The sequence below is a fragment of the Amia ocellicauda genome, chromosome 22 (assembly GCF_036373705.1).
Source record: "Amia ocellicauda isolate fAmiCal2 chromosome 22, fAmiCal2.hap1, whole genome shotgun sequence".
In the NCBI taxonomy this organism is placed as follows: Eukaryota; Metazoa; Chordata; class Actinopteri; order Amiiformes; family Amiidae; genus Amia; species Amia ocellicauda.
In genome coordinates this window covers 14,580,572-14,597,521 of record NC_089871.1, presented here as the reverse complement: position 1 = coordinate 14,597,521, position 16,950 = coordinate 14,580,572, and positions in this window count along the sequence as shown.

Genomic DNA, 16,950 nt, shown 5'->3' with positions numbered 1-16,950 from the left:
GTCTTCTGGCATCGGATTGCGCGTTGCAGCCGGGTGTGTGTCGCTTGCCAGACTGCAGCACTGCGGCGAAACAACTCATCCAGTGCCGGGACATCCATGGATTCCTCATCCCAGGGGAACAGGGCAGGCTGGTATCCAAGGGTGCACTAGAATGGGGAGAGGCCAGAGGTAGAGATGGTGAGGGAGTTCTGAGCATACTCGGCCTAGGGCAAGAAGCGACTCCAGGCAGTCTGGGATATGCTGCAGTAGGAGCACAGAAACCTACCAATCTCCTGGTTTAGGCACTCAGTATGTCCATTTGACTGGGGGTGATATCAAGATGTGAGGCTGACATTCACGTTTAGTGCCTTGAAAAAGGCAGACCAGACACGGGAGGAGAACTCGGGACCTCGGTCGGAGACAATGTCCTCGGGCAGTCCGTAGACATGGAAGACAGGATTGAACAGCATCTCCATCATCTCGAGCACAGTGGGGAGTCCCTTTTGAAGAATGAGCCAGCAGTCCTTGGAGAACAGATTGATGGCCATCAGGATGGCGGTGTAGCCCTGTGATCTGGGGAGATCTGTCATGAAATCCACAGCAATGTGGGACCACGGACGGTGAGGGACAGGAAGCGGTTCAAGCAGACTGGCAGGGAGGTGTCTATAGGCTTTGGACTACACACAGGTGGAGCATGCATCGACAAACCAGGTTACATCACGCACTAAACCGGGCCACCAGAATTTTCCCCGAACCAGTGGGGGCAACACCAGGATGACCAGAGGCAGGAGTTGAATGCACCCAGCGCAGCAAGTGGAGGTGCATGGATGACGGGATGTAGGTCCAGTTCGCTGGAGAGTTGGAAGGAGCCGGATCACAGGCGAGTTCACGCTGAATCTAGTCCCCGATGCGCCTCTGAATGGGACCCAGAATGCAGGAAGGAGACAGGATGAATTCTGCAGACTGAGAGGCAGGAGAGGAGTTGAACTGGCAAGAGAGGGAGTCCGCCTTGACATTCTTTGATCCCGGGTGGTAGGGGAGTGTGAACTGGAAACGGGTGAAGAAGAGCACCCAGCACATCTGACGGGTGTTGAGTCATGTCGCTGACTGGATGTATTCCAAGTTCCAGTAGTCAGTCACAAAAAGGGATGCGCAGCGCCCTCCAGCCAGTGTCTCCACTCCTCAAAAGCCAGCTTTACAGCAAGGAGCTCACGGTTGCTGATATCATAGTTGCACTCCGCTGGTGACAGCGGTGACAAAGAAAACGCAGGGGTGAAGCTTGGGTGGCAGTCCATGTCTCTGGGAAAGAACAGCACCCACTCTGGATTCAGAGGCGTCCACCTCCACGATGAACGGGAGAGAGGGGTCCAGGTGTCTGATGATGGGGCTGTAATGAACAGTGTCTTCAGATGGGCTAATGTGGCAGTGGCAGAGTCTATCCAGGAGAAAGTCCGGGGGGATCCCTTTAACCGAGAGGTTAGAGGAGAGGCAACTGCTATAATCCCAGAAAGTGCTACAGCTCCTTCATGGTGTGGGGCTGAGGCAGTCGGTGACAGCGCTCACCTTCTCCAGGTCCACATGCACACCACTGACATTCATGATTTAACCCAGGAACCTCACACACTGGTGATGGAACTTCTCCGCCTTGATGTAGAGCCCGTTGCGCAGCAGATACTGGAGCACCTGGTGCACCTGGGAGATGTGCTTAGAGTGGGTACAGGTATTTCACAGTCACTGCATTGAGCCCCCTGTAGTAAATGCAGGGCTGAAGGCTGCCGTCCTTCTTGGAACCGAAAAAAATAAGCTGGCCGTGGCAGGTGACGTGGACGGACGGATGATTTCCAGGTCCAGAGCCTCCCTGATGTACTCCTCCATGGCCTGTGACCCTGGGAGAGAGAGAGAGGGTAAATGCGCCCTCTTGCAGGAGAGGTGCCCGAAAAGGAGGTCAATGGCACTGTTCCCAGGTCGGTGTGGTGGCAAAAGGGAAGCCTGGGTCTTACTGTACACCACTGCCAGGTCTGTGTATTCAGGGGTGATCTGTGTCAGAGCAGAGAGACAGGGGCTCTCTATGCCTGTTGTGGGGCAGTCATAATGTAAATTTTCTTCAAGCACTAGGTCTCCTTACAAAATCAGATGAGCTTCTGTTATGCTCTGTTAAGTGAGTCCCCGTCTGCCTCAGAGGTATGGAGAGACCAGAAATGATGTTGATGTACTGCCATTAAATTGTCAATGTTCTGGGCAAAACCCAAGCATTGCTGTGGTTTCTCAGAAAGGCATTTTATGTAGATCCATGGTGTTGGTATTGTGAAATGACTAAAAACTAACTCTGGTGCCATATTATCATTTCTATAATCAGTGCTGTAACTTTCGTTTCAGAATTGCAGGGGGACAATTATTGTGGTGGGGGGGGTGCGTTGTTGTGTGGGGGAGTGGGGGGCTTTGCGTGCTGCCAAATTGTTGAGCAGGGGAATTGAGTGACCTCCTTGTTGGGGTGGAGCGGGGGGGACACCTATGAATGTGGGGGACATTTTGATACTCACTCAATAACTTCAGGGAAATTATTTAAGGTAGATGTGAGACCATTTTTTTTTTTTTTTTTAGATTATCTGGGAACTTCCAGCTGTCTATATTGTGTGGTAAACTATTTAGTACTGGAGGATACTTTTTTCTTATGTGGTTTAGGGGAAATGTGTTTCACAGGAAGTCTTGTGTGGGACTGTGGATTGCTTGCCACTCACTCGCTTGAGTTTCCAGCTGGCAGCATATGACTGGAAGTGGTTTTTAAACGGACTTCTATCCTATCCTGATTAGAGCACAGGAAAATAAATATCCCACTGTAGATATTGGTTTTATCTTGCCAGCTTTTCATTGACTATTGCCAGCTATAAATGAGACCATGTTTCATATTGTCATTCACTGTGTGTGTATGTGTGAAACTATAGTGTCAATAACAGCTCAAGTACTCAACAAATCTGATCTGTATGGAAGAGTGAAATGTCAGAAAAAGGCCCATGTAAAATCCCACTGGCTAATGGATGAATATTGGAGATTTAGGAGAGACAGGCAAAATCAAAGAGGGGGTGGGGTAGCATTATATGTGAAAAATGACAATGAGGCTGAAGAACTTGTATTAGATCCCAGTAACAGAACAGAATCTTTGTGGGTGAAACTTTTGAACACGAGATCTGGAGGATTAGTGGTAGGAGTGTGTTACAGGCCACCAAACTCAGATATTCAGAAAGATGCTGCATTGTACAGTGTAATCAGGACTACATGTAGCAAGGATGTGGCTGTTATAATGGGGGATTTCAATTTCCCAAACTTAGACTGGGAAAGCCCAGTGGGGACTACAGAAGCAGAAATCGAAATGGTTGAGATGGTAAATGACTGCTTTCTAACTCAATTTGTCAGGGAACCAACCAGAGAGAGCGCATGTATTGACTTGATCTTTTCAAATGACCCAGATAGAGTCAGGGGGACAGTAGTTAGAGAACCAATGGAAAATTGTGATCACAATATGGTTAGCTTTGAGGCATTCTTTCAAAAAACAAGGTCCAAGTCTAAAACAATGGTCTACAATTTTAGAAAAGCAAACCTTGAAGGTATGAGATGGCACTTAGAAGAGGTAGACTGGAGCACACTGGATACAGAGTCAGTTGAAAATGGATGGGTATATTTTAAGAATATACTACTTGAGGCTCAGGAGCAATTTGTACCAAAACTTAGCAAATTGAGGAACAAAAAACACTGGCCAAAATGGTTTAATAGAGGTATGCAAAAAAATATAAAGAGGAAGAAAATGTTGTATAGCGCATACAAAAGGGATGGTGATGAAACAAAATACATAGAATATGTTGAGCTGCAAAGAGATCTTAAGAAAGGGATCAGGAAAGCAAAGAGGGAAATAGAAAGAAACATAGCTCTTGGAGCTAAAACCAATGCAAAGAGCTTTTTTCAATATTACAACAGCAAGCGGTCAATAAAGGAGGAGGTGAAACAGATAAAGGGCAAAAATGGAGGTATCTTGGAAAACGAACAAGATGTGGCAAATATTCTAAATGAGTATTTCACAGAGGTTTTTACAAAAGAAAAAACAGATGACATGCCACAGGTTGACAATCAGTCCAGTCAAACCCTAAGAGAGATCAGGATAAATGAGGAGGAGGTACTAAAGGGACTAGCAGAATTAAAAACAAACAAATCACCTGGGCCAGATGGGATATTTCCAACAGTAAGAAATGAGGGAAATTATTTATAGGCCGCTAACTCGATTATTCCAAATGACACTTAGAACAGGGGATATGCCCACTGACTGGAAGACAGCAAATATCATACCAATCCACAAGAAAGGGGACAAAACTGAGCCAGGAAATTACAGACCAATCAATCAGTCTCACCTGCATCACCTGTAAAATGTTGGAAAAAATGATTAGACAAAAAATAGAGGAGCATCTCAATGAAAACCATATTCTTGGAGATAGTCAACATCGGTTTAGACGAGGCAGACTAAATTTTTTTGAACATGCAACTGCAGCTGTAGATCACGTGAAAGCATATGATATGATATACTTAGATTTCCAAAAAGCTTTTGATAAGGTTCCACACCAAAGACTGATCCTCAAATTGGAAGCTGTAGGCTTTCAGGGTAATGTAAGTAGATGGATTATGAACTGGTTGATGTATAGAAAACAGAGGGTGTCGATTAGAGGAGTCGCTTCTAACTGGAGTGAGGTTGTTAGTGGAGTTCCACAGGGATCAGTACTAGGGCCTTTGCTTTTTCTAATCTATATTAATGATCTGGACTCTGGTATAGTTAGCAAACTTGTCAAATTTGCAGATGATACTAAAATAGGTGGCTCAGCAGATACAATCTTGGCAGCACAGGCTATTCAGAGGGACTTAGATAATATTCAGTTGTGGTCTGACACCTGGCAAATGAAATTCAATGTGGACAAGTGCAAGGTAATACATGCAGGTAACAAAAATGTACACTATAATTACACTATGGGAGGTACAGATCTAGATGAAGTAACACATGAGAAAGACCTAGGAGTCTATGTGGACTCCTCACTTTCTCCATCCAAGCAATGTGGGGAAGCAATAAAAAAGGCAAACAGAATGCTAGGGTATATTGTCAAAAATGTAGAATTGAGAACAAGGGCAGTAATGTTCAGACTGTACAATGCACTAGTTAGACCTCATCTGGAATACTGTGTACAGTTCTGGGCACCACACTTCAAGAAGGATATTGCTGCTTTAGAGGCAGTTCAGAGGAGAGCAACCAGACTCATTCCAGGTCTGAAGGGAAAGTCCTACTGAGAGACTGAGGAACTGAACCTTTTCACCCTGGAACAGAGGAGAATACGTGGGGACTTGATCCAAGTCTTCAAAATCATGAAAGGCATCGATCACATCAAACCAGAGGAGCTTTTCCAGATCAGCAGGGACACACGCACCCGGGGACACAAATGGAAATTGGGCTTCAAGGCATTCAAAACGGAAAACAGGAGACATTTCTTTACACAGAGAGTAGTCACAATCTGGAATAAACTACCCAGCGATGTGGTTGAAGCTGAAAGTTTGGGAACATTTAAAAATAGTCTGGATAGGATCCTTGGATCACTTAGATATTAATGAACACCAAACGAGCACGATGGGTCAAATGGCCCCCTCTCTTATGTTCTTATGTTCCTATTGCACAATCCAGATGTGCAAACCTGGTAGAGACTTACCCCAAAAGACTCACAGCTGTAATTGCTGGCTGTAACTGTTGTCTCGCAAGTAAAAAATATCTTGCCTCTTCACCGTGTTGAGCAGGTTGTGTAAATCAAATGGAAAAATCCCATTTAAATGCATGAAAATGTCAGTTTGTAACACAGCACAATGTGAAAAATTCCAAAGGAGGGTGAATACTCCCTATAGCAACTGTGGATGGAAAAAGTAATTTAGACACCACTGTCACTGCTCCTGTGATGTTATTTGTTCAGCTTCTAGCCAGGTCTGCAGTACGGGCATTTCCGTATCTAAACGTTAACATAATGAAGTTTTGAAGTTTGTTAACCAGGGAAAGTACTTAGGGTACTCGGCCCCTCTGATATCTTTATATCTTAAACCTAGTCATACAGTGTAGGGTTTCTGATTTACAGTTTCACTAATAGAGGAATGCCAGCTTGCTTGGCCTCAATCAAGCTGTGAGGATTTAACTGTGCATTTTGTCTTCAACACTTTATAGCAGCACCTGGTGAAGCATAGTGATGTATTTTTTGGAGAAGAAAAGTTTGTCTTTAGCTGCAAGCTTTTGTGTAGATGCACAATGCTGATTGTTTAAGCTTGCATGAAACGTAGGCTATGCTGTTTTGTAAAGAAAACTTCTGCCATAGCCAGAATTAAAATGGAAGATGACGGTGTTGGATTCATCATCATAAAAAAAAGGAAAAATTGTTGTTGTTGTTGTTGTTGTTGTTGTTGTTTTCTTTAAAGAAAGTAGCACGAAGAATAAATATTCAAATTATTCTTGGCCAGGTCAACACTGATTTCCAAACAACCTGGAACAAATCTAGAATGAAATTAGGAGATTTCAAAGTCACCACATTAATATATATTTTATTATTAACCTACTCTCCCTAGTGTCTCTTATATTTTAAAATGATTTGGCACTAACGAGTGGAAAGATAATGTCAATCTGTGCCAGTTTTTGGAGGCAAATATGGAATGTTTTGACATTTTTTTGAAATAAAAGTTTTTTTCTGTCTCTTAAAGAGAGAGAGACAGCTGGAAACAATAGTTCTTCAAAAGTCATGGTGCTGGTGTTATTTATGTCTTCTGAGTCTGAGCCCTTTTTATTTTTTCTTTTCTTTTTGAAAATCTAACATTTGGACACCATTCCTGGAATTTGCAATGCTCAGGTCAGATCATGTTTTGGCTGTTCAGAAGCTATCACATATAAACCCCCCGACTTTGGCCTTCCTTTATTTTTCTATGCTACCCTGTCAGCTCTTGTTTCGCTTACTGCTGGTGTTTGATGTTAACAAGCTACAGGGAGTAGCAGCGTCTCAAACAGCCATTTCAATAACTTTGTTTTGTTTTTTTGGCATTATATGTCCTCTTCTCACCCAATTGCCTCAAAAACTGTATGTCTAGAACCTGTTGAGGGGACAGAGTGGTCAAGGGTCACTTCTGAAAGCCAGTATTCAAGCAACATAAGCTCCAAATTGTCAATTTTAGACTTATTTGGGTGTATTGTTGAGTGGGGGTGTAGAGCATCTTTAAAACAGGGCCAGAAGGATATATGTCACATAAGTCCATATGGCCATATGAGTTAGTGAATGCTATAACAGATCATTATTTTATGGGGGGGACTTCCCTGGTTTAGCGTACCTGAAAGAAAACTTAATACATCAGTAAAAACCTCACTGACCAGATACCAAGTCATGCATTTTACCCACAGATCAATGCATTGTGTAGATCATGTCGAATTGCTATTGGCTGCTTTTGGTGCTTTTTGGTGACCAGATATAACCAAAATGTTTTTTGAGGAATCTTATACATCACTATTGTAAGTACCTACAAGACCCTTCCAGTCCTTTAAGTCACAGACTGATCCCTTGCAAGTTATGTGATTTTGCCTTGTAATTCAGTTTTTTAATAGGTTTTCCCCATTTGAAAGTTACTGGTTAACATGTATGTATGCTGTCATTTCTATGCATTAGAAGTATTTATCATTAATATCCCACTGAACGGAGGTTTAACTTGACCAAACAAATGCATTAACTTTTTTTATAGCGCTATCATCTGTACTGTAAATAAAGATCACAGATATAACAGGATGACAGTCAGACCTTTCATTTGACATCAATTCAATTAGTACTGACAAAATGTCATTGCATTTCCTTTTGTGGTTCATTGTTGTTTTTGTGTAAGAACTCTGTTGCCATAAAAACAAATGTAAAAAGAGAGATACTTGGCACAAGCCTACTGTTTTCCCGGTACTTATTAGACATCAAGCTCTACCTGATTGATAAATGGCTGTGATCTTGCACAGTGTCACTGGTGGATGGAATTTTAAAAAAGCAACAACAAAGAAATCGTGTTCATGCTCCAAGCCTATGTCCAAGAACTGCTAATCTTCCAAAACTGAAGTGTGCAGTTGGCATGAAACAAGCTCCATTAATTCTACTTATGTTCAGTGTGACAGTGCTTAACATATGTCAGCACTTTGAAAGGCATTTATTTTGATTGTAGGACAGCCTCCTGATGTGTTGTTTTAGTGCTATTTTGAAGGTGATTGTCTGCTGTTTCTTGGTAACAATGGACAGTGATTAGATGTATATTGCTCACCCTGATACTTTTCTCTCAGTGCTTTCTGGGAACATTAAGATTAATAAGTTGATGTGGTGCCCAAAGCTAAAAGGCATTTTTTTTTTTGTAACGGATTAAAACAGGGGCAACTAGAAAACGTTAACTAGCAAAAGCTGATGAGCAAATCCTTGAATTTGCACGTTTAACTTTATTCTTTTAGAGACGTGCATCAGAACCGTGAGGTACCTTATATCAGGGTGACAAACTGCAGACCCTAATGTGCCTGAGACAGGAAGGTAGAGATGTTAAAAAGGTTTGATTCCTTCAGTTCTTTTCGTAAGCCCTCCCCATTTTGTTTGCCTACTCTGCAACCCACAGCTTTGTGAAATAAGGTAGCCTTCGTTTTTGCTTTCTTTCGTTCTTGATAATCAGCCTGAAAATATCTGAAAAATGGAATGAAGATGGCTTCAGAGTTGGCCTGTGTTTCTGCTTGTTGTGCAAGCTTCTTTTACTGCAGATCCACTTGAGTCGCAAATTGTTTTTGTTTTTCCTGACACGGTCAAGTTTTAGGGGTATGTAGGCCAGATTCTCACGAACAAGCTTATATAGAGAGGGGCCGGCTTTTTTACAGAGGTAGAAACAATAACAATGTATTATTCCATCTTAGCCAAGCCAAAACTGGGCTTCCAGAACTGCTGGGTGGTCATACGCTATTGTCTTTGTTGGAAACTGCAAAAAATAAGTGTAGGCGCATGTCATCCATTTCTGAATCTCGTCCGACAAGAGCTTTCCCTTCGGCAAGATGTTCCAACAAAGAAAAGTAATCTACATAACAGGGGCTTCAGTTGTGAAATTCGATGCAAAAAGTGTACCTTAGCTACAGTACAAAATAGGGAGCCAAAGGAAAGATCTCACAAAAGGAATAAGTTATTGGCCTGTTCTGCCACCCAGCACCTGTGGAGTCCTGGGCTGAATGTTGTAGCATTCCAGCAATAACTAACACTGCAACCCCTGTGTCACAGCTTGTCTTGTATAATGTGGAGCTCAGTTACCAAAATAAATTACACTATCTATAGTGCTTTCCAGTGGTACTGTTAAAGCAGGCCACAGGGGAAACAGCGAAGCTATCAAGGTCCTTCTGGGAAGCTTCCAGCCTGGTGCTGTAATTCCCTGAATGCTGCTTTAGGACAGGTTATTCATTGTGCACCTAAACTGATTGTGCAAAATGTTAAAATGAACTGTTAACATAGGGTGCTCGACGCCAGTCCTGGGGGGGCACAGTGTCTGCTGGGTTTTGTTCCAGCCCAGCTCTTGGCTCCTTAATTGGTCTAATTAGACAATTGGATTAATTTAACACTTTTCTCCAGACTCTGAAATGTTCTGTGAGTTTTGTGGCATCAACACATTGTGAGGTATGGGCTGTAAAACGAAAATATCAAAGTTCTGGATAAGCCTAGTCGAGTAAATAATGACAGTAATTAAAATTGGAACAAAATCTGCTGTCATTGCTTTCATTTAACTGAAAGTATTTTGTGTGTGTGCGCCTCCTCGGCTAATCCCATCCAAACTCATTTCAGTCATCTTTTTCAGCTATGCAAAATGGCAACACAAGGACTCAGTTCATAATGACTTTATTTCTGAGACATGATTCATGGTAAAGAAACATAAGCAAGTCTTGATCCTTTTTTCCTCTCTCTCTCATGCTACATTCTTTCTACCAGGACTATTATTACATTACTCACGCTGTGTTAGAAACTCAGTTGAGCATAGTACCTGTTCTCTAGCTGTCCCGCAAGGGTCTGTATCGCATACTGGTATGTAATGCAAATGACCTGGAGAGAAACAGTTGGTGGTCATCCTGGTTTAAGGGCTTTCTCAACAACTGACCACTGAAATCAACACTACACTATTCATGAACAGAATAATTAAACTACATTAGTGCTCTGTTGCCACTGGGGAATTATGGGAGGGTGCCTTAAAGTATTTCAGAGAAGACTACGCCTTTACAAAAATAAAATAATAATAATTACAATTAAGCTTATATCAACAGGGAACTGTTTTGACAAAATTAGATTAAATTGTCCGTGGCAGGCAGATCTATACTAGTAAAACAGTATATTTCACAATTCTTTATTCTTAAGTGCTGAGTAGAGGCATTGCACAAGAACATATCAAGTCTTAGGTTTCCCCCTGGGGGCTAAGTGGTGTTGCATTCACTGTGTGGAGTTTAAGAGGGGGTGCACTGAAAAAGACCTGTGTGAATGTGGGCTCTGTGTAGATCTCCGAGGGCTACTGATTCTGCTGCCTGCTGACAATATCTGGTTTCTCTGTAGATTAACAACACCTGTACCACTTTTAGCAAGCAACCTTGTATTCAGTCCCTAGAGGTCTTCCTGTCAATCTGCACTGATGTGGTCATACAGCAGAGGGCAGTACTGAAATATAGGAAACACTAGCATTTCTTTACAAAATAACTATGATTATTACAATATTGTTATTTTTATTAGTGGTAGGTAACAGGTAATTTGTGTGTACTAGTGCGTTTATAAACACTTACAGTGAGGGAAAAAAGTATTTGATCCCCTGCTGATTTTGTACATTTGCCCACTGACAAAGACATGATCAGTAGGTTTGATTTTAATAGTAGGTGTATTTTAACAGTGAGAGACAGAATAACAACAAAAAAATCCAGAAAAACGCATTTCAAAAAAGTTATAAATTGATTTGCATGTTAATGAGGGAAATAAGTATTTGATCCCCTATCAATCAGCAAGATTTCTGGCTCCCAGGTGTCTTTTATACAGGTAACGAGCTGAGATTAGGAGCACTCTCTTAAAGGGACTGCTCCTAATCTCAGCTCGTTACCTGTATAAAAGAAACCTGTCCACAGAAGCAATCAATCAATCAGATTCCAAACTCTCCACCATGGCCAAGACCAAAGAGCTGTCCAAGGATGTCAGGGACAAGATTGTAGACCTACACAAGGCTGGAATGGGCTACAAGACCATCGCCAAGCAGCTTGGTGAGAAGGTGAGAACCGTTGGTGCGATTATTCGCAAATGGAAGAAACACAAAATAACTGTCAGTCTCCCTCGGTCTGGGGCTCCATGCAAGATCTCACCTCATGGAGTTTCAATGATCATGAGAACGGTGAGGAATCAGCCCAGAACTACACAGGAGGATCTTGTTAATGATCTCAAGGCAGCTGGGACCATAGTCACCAAGAAAACAATTGGTAACACACTATGCCGTGAAGGACTGAAATCCTGCAGCGCCCACAAGGTCCCCCTGCTCAAGAAAGCACATGTACAGGCCCGTCTGAAGTTTGCCAATGAACATCTGAATGATTCAGAAGAGAACTGGGTGAAAGTGGTGTGGTCAGATCAGACCAAAATCAAGCTCTTTGGCATCAACTCAACTCGCCATGTTTGGAGGAGGAGGAATGACCCCAAGAACACCATCCCCACCGTCAAACATGGAGGTGGAAACATTATGCTTTGGGGTTGTTTTTCTGCTAAGGGGACAGGACAACTGCACCGCATCAAAGGGACGATGGACGGGGCCATGTACCGTCAAATCTTGAGTGAGAACCTCCTTCCCTCAGCCAGGGCATTGAAAATGGGTCGTGGATGGGTATTCCAGCATGACAATGACCCAAAACACACAGCCAAGGCAACAAAGGAGTGGCTCAAGAAGAAGCACATTAAGGTCCTGGATTGGCCTAGCCAGTCTCCAGACCTTAATCCCATAGAAAATCTGTGGAGGGAGCTGAAGGTTCGAGTTGCCAAACGTCAGCCTCGAAACCTTAATGACTTGGAGAGGATCTGCAAAGAGTAGTGGGACAAAATCCCTCCTGAGATGTGTGCAAACCTGGTGGCCAACTACAAGAAACGTCTGACTTCTGTGATTGCCAACAAGGGTTTTGCCACCAAGTACTAAGTCGAAGGGGTCAAATACTTATTTCCCTCATTAACATGCAAATCAATTTTGTTGTTGTTATTCTGTCTCTCACTGTTAAAATACACCTACCATTAAAATTATAGACTGATCATTTATTTGTCAGTGGGCAAACATACAAAATCAGCAGGGGATCAAATACTTTTTTCCCTCACTGTAAATGGTGGTTTGCTAGTTTTAGCATATCAACATTCAGTATTGAGTCTGTGCTGCAAAACATACTTTGACATCTATGTGCTTTGCGCCATTTTATCTAATTAAGACAAAATAGAAGCTCTGGGCACACAGTTATGGAGGATAATTTGTGCCAAAATTAATAAATAAATAGATAAATTCATACAATACAAAATAAATATACAGTAAAAATTGAAATTTAAATGTATTTCGTTATTTATTTTATATTTAAATATTAATTTATTTATTAATTTTGGCACAAATTATCCTCCAACACACGGTGCTCGAGCCTGTAAAAGCTCAGAAGCTGTCTGAGAAGCGTTTTTCGAGCCACGTTGCAAAATCTGTGATTGCCACTGACGAGCACTTGAGCGCGAACCGAGAAATGTGTTTTCCAGAAGCGGATGGACACCTGCTCTACTTAACCTTCTTTCTTTTTTTATCTCAATGTAAATGACTTTCATTTCTGTGCCTTGAGAGCAAGCGGGATAGCCCCTGGCCCTGTAATAGAAACACAGCTGTCCACCAAGACCCCCTCAGGGAGCAAGACTTCTCACATCTGCAATGTTTCCAGCTTCGCATTGCGTTCGGAAAATAAATGTTTTAGTCATATGCAAAATCTGGTGTCAGGTCTAATACTGAACTAGCCTTGCAGGCCATTCTTCTTCTTGCCAATATGCAAGACAGATGAAACTAACTCAAATCTGGTCCATAATTTGTAGTTTCCTCAGTTAAATAAGGTGGTGTCCTGTTCTATATGAAAAATATCTGTGTGGGTATATACACAGCAACTCATGACTTAATGCACTTTGGTGTTTTATTGATAGGTATGAGCTGAACCAGAGAACAGGCAGGGTAATGTGAAGACCCTCAGAGAAGCAAGCTGGAGGGAGATGGGCAGGTGAAGCAGTTGCAATGAATTTTGAACCAAGATGGCAATCTACTACTTAATTTGTACCGGTCAGGAAATAGACTGAGCTGGGGTTCTTTTTCCGTTCTGGACATCTATCTCTAGACCAACATGAAAAGAAAGAAAGAGGAAGGAAAATCTTAAAATTTGATTCAAGCTTTTTTAGCTTTTGAAAAGTAAACTGAGACGTTTGATTAATGCAGGGGAGAATGCTTGAAACTATACATTTCTATACTATAGCATGCAAAATGCAGAGAAGAATGTTGAGAAGACGTGCTAATGCTAAGTCCATTTCTTGTTAATTCTTTGACAAATGCATCTTAAAAACATGTTATGGTCCTGTGGCGGTACTGAAAAAAGAATAATCCTCATATTTCTGTGTAAATGGATTATTAAGTGTCAAAGTGTCAAATCAAAGCCAGTTTTTGCATAACCCCCTCCCCCTCCCCCCACCCAGTGAGCCACTGTGATTGGCTGAGCAGTGAGTGTCCCTTTGCCTCCCACTTATTGGCCCTTATAGCTGGGTCCCACAGCCTCTCCTCTCCTCACACTCCAGACCTGCTCCTCTCTCAGCTGGACAGTAAGAGACCTGTTCACAGAGCCACTGCCAACATGCTGGGGTCACTCTGCACTCTCCTCACTGCACTCTCATGTAGGAACTGAGCTTCTTGTTTTCCTTCAATATTTTAGTTTTGCTTTGGTTTCACATATATGTATCACTTAAACTTTATTTTACTGTTGTGTTTCCATTTCTTGTTCCTCCAGGTGTCAGTTGTGTGTCAGTGGTGACACAGATGCCTCCTGTTCTGTCTGTGAGTGCAGGACAAACTGCCACCTTGGACTGTAACATTGGGACAGTGGATAATTATATTTATTGGTACAAACAGATTCTGGATGGTGCTCCTCGATTTGTATTGACTTACAAACACATTCACACAACTTCTACCTATGGAACTGGGTTCTCATCCAGTCGCTTCAATTCCAGAGCCCAGACAAAACATGATTATCAGTTAATCCTGAGCCCTGTTGAGGCAGGAGACTCAGCAGTGTATTACTGTGCTGTATGGAACAGCGCTACTTGGGTATCACATTGATAAAGGCCTTAACAAAAACCTCCCAACAGCTCTTCTTCACTTCTGCTTTACATCTCAGTCAGTTCTGCATGGCTGCTTTTCTGTAGAAACCCTGTCAAATCACCCTTCATAATTACCATGATCAGTTTGCACTGATTTCAGCAATACTTGTACTATGGATATAGTTTCTGTGCCATGGTTTCCCAAAGTGTGGATCATGCTGAATACCTGCCTGTGCTTTAAGTGAGTTACTCCAGAGTTAATATCAGTAGTGTAATCATCACATTCATGCACCATATTTGTCTTCCTGTGACTTGGATTGAGTAGACCCCAGTGTCTGTAATACTTCCATTAGGATGCCCAATACTGAGTAAACTGCAAACACAACTGCCCTCCTTCTCACACTTCTTGCCCCATCAATCCCCATTCCAGACCCTTTCATCTCATTATTATTGAGCCACAGTCAGAATAAGACCTCCTCCCCAGTATTGAGTTCCTGTCCCTGTGACAGTTGACCACAACAAACACAGTGTTCAGTCCAACTGTCCACATTGGAAAACCCCGTCGGCTCTTCTTCAGCTGGGCCGTGTGAACCGCATAGGCTACATAGGCTGCAGCCTAGTGCCTCTTGCCACCCAGGGGTCTCAGCGAGGGAAGTACAAATGTTAGTTTTTTACAATCACTTAGACATTAAAAGTGGTACTTGAGGCACACTCGGTGAAACCATTAACTCAAGTACCTAATCTTCAGACCAAGTCTGCAAAACTGCAAGCACATTATCTGCTTTACACTCAGTTTGCAATTGTATAACACACTTCTTTCAAAACACAGTTCTCTACATTAGACACATCATTCAAAACTAAAAGCTGTAGTGTCTCTTTTGGAAAACACTGCCATTCAAAATGCCACACTCATTTACCGATTACCTACACCCAGTGCTCACGTGTGAAAACACTTATAGCTAATTTCTTCACTTAGCAATCAGAGCTTGAGCACTATAAATAGGCTTCAGGTTGGCTTTCTTGGTTTGGACAACAATTTTGGAGAGGGAGTTATAGGAAGAGGAGTGAGAGTAAGAACAGAAGTATATACAAGTTGCTACAGACAGATGCAGGACAGTACAGGTGAGAGGCAGCCATCTTGTTGTTTTCCTAGTTTCAGACCAGTCTTAGCATTCCTCATTTTCTTTTAACTTTACCTAAATTGAAGTTAATCTTGTCTGTAGTTTGCCTTCATTGAAGTCAATTCAGTTCAGCTGCAGAGTTGGTGAAAGTAAACCAGTTGAAGAAAGGTGATTTAGTCAAGGACTAGCAGGAATTCTGTTCCAGGTGGAGCCAGTTGTGTGAATTGGTGGCACGTAGACAAAAGCTACTTAAAGCAAGAGCTGTGCTGTTTCTTGGTGACAAAAAGTCTTACCTGTAACATAAGTTACAGGTAAGTAAACCTAACCTCTATACCATGCTACTGTACTTACAGCACTGCCACACTTACAGAATTACAGTAACATTTCATCTCATACTGGAGGAAATCTTGCACCCTTGCACATCATGTCTTTGCAGAATTGCTAGACGACCCTTCAATGGATGAAGAAACCGACTGTTCACAGCAGAGCAGGAACATCACATAGTGAATATGGTCATGGCAAACGACAGCATACGTTTACGACAACTGTAACACCACATCATTACTGACAACACAGCATTCAGTAACATAAATAGGGTGAGTTTATCTGTACTTGGCCATCTCCTGAAATGCCATCGGATTCATATTCGCAGCTCTACGGAGTACCATTTGAGCAAAATTCTGAGTGAAACCATTGCGCTATGAACGTAAGCTATACTATCCTGTCATTGGTACTGTAGTCTAGTATATTGTGATACATTGACTGCTATATCTATTAATACTGTCATACAATAATGTTCTGTCTTGTCTATTTCAGAGAGTTATAGAACTAGATGCTGCTGCAGAGCATCTATGTCGATGAGGTCAGCTTTAACCTAGCTAAAACAAGACACAGGAGAAGAAAACTCATAGGACACCACGCCATCGGCAATGTCCCTGGACAGCATGGTGGCAACATCACAATGTGTGCAGCCATTAGTCAGAATGCTGTCCTTCATCATGCCACTCTTGGTCCTTACAATACTGCCCACATTATCACCTTCCTTGACACCCTACATAATATCCTCATTCCCAATGACCAGAGGAATGGGCCAGAGCTGTCCAGGGTTGTTGTCAACTGGAACAATGTAAGTTTCCACCAGGCTGCTCTGGTCTGCAATTGGTAAATTGATCATCCGCAAGTTTTGATGCTCAACCTGCCACTATATTCTCCAGTTCTAAACCCAATAGAAGACTTCTTTTTGGCGTGACATTGGAAAATATACAATCGCCAACCCCACCAACGCATACCCCTTCTCCAGGCGATGGCGGAGGCCTGTAGTGACATAGACAAGGGGGCATGCCAGGGCTGGATACGCCACTCCAGACACTACTTCCCCCGCTGTTTAGCCAGACACAACCGCGCTTCTGATGTTAACGAGGTGCTGTGGCCAGACC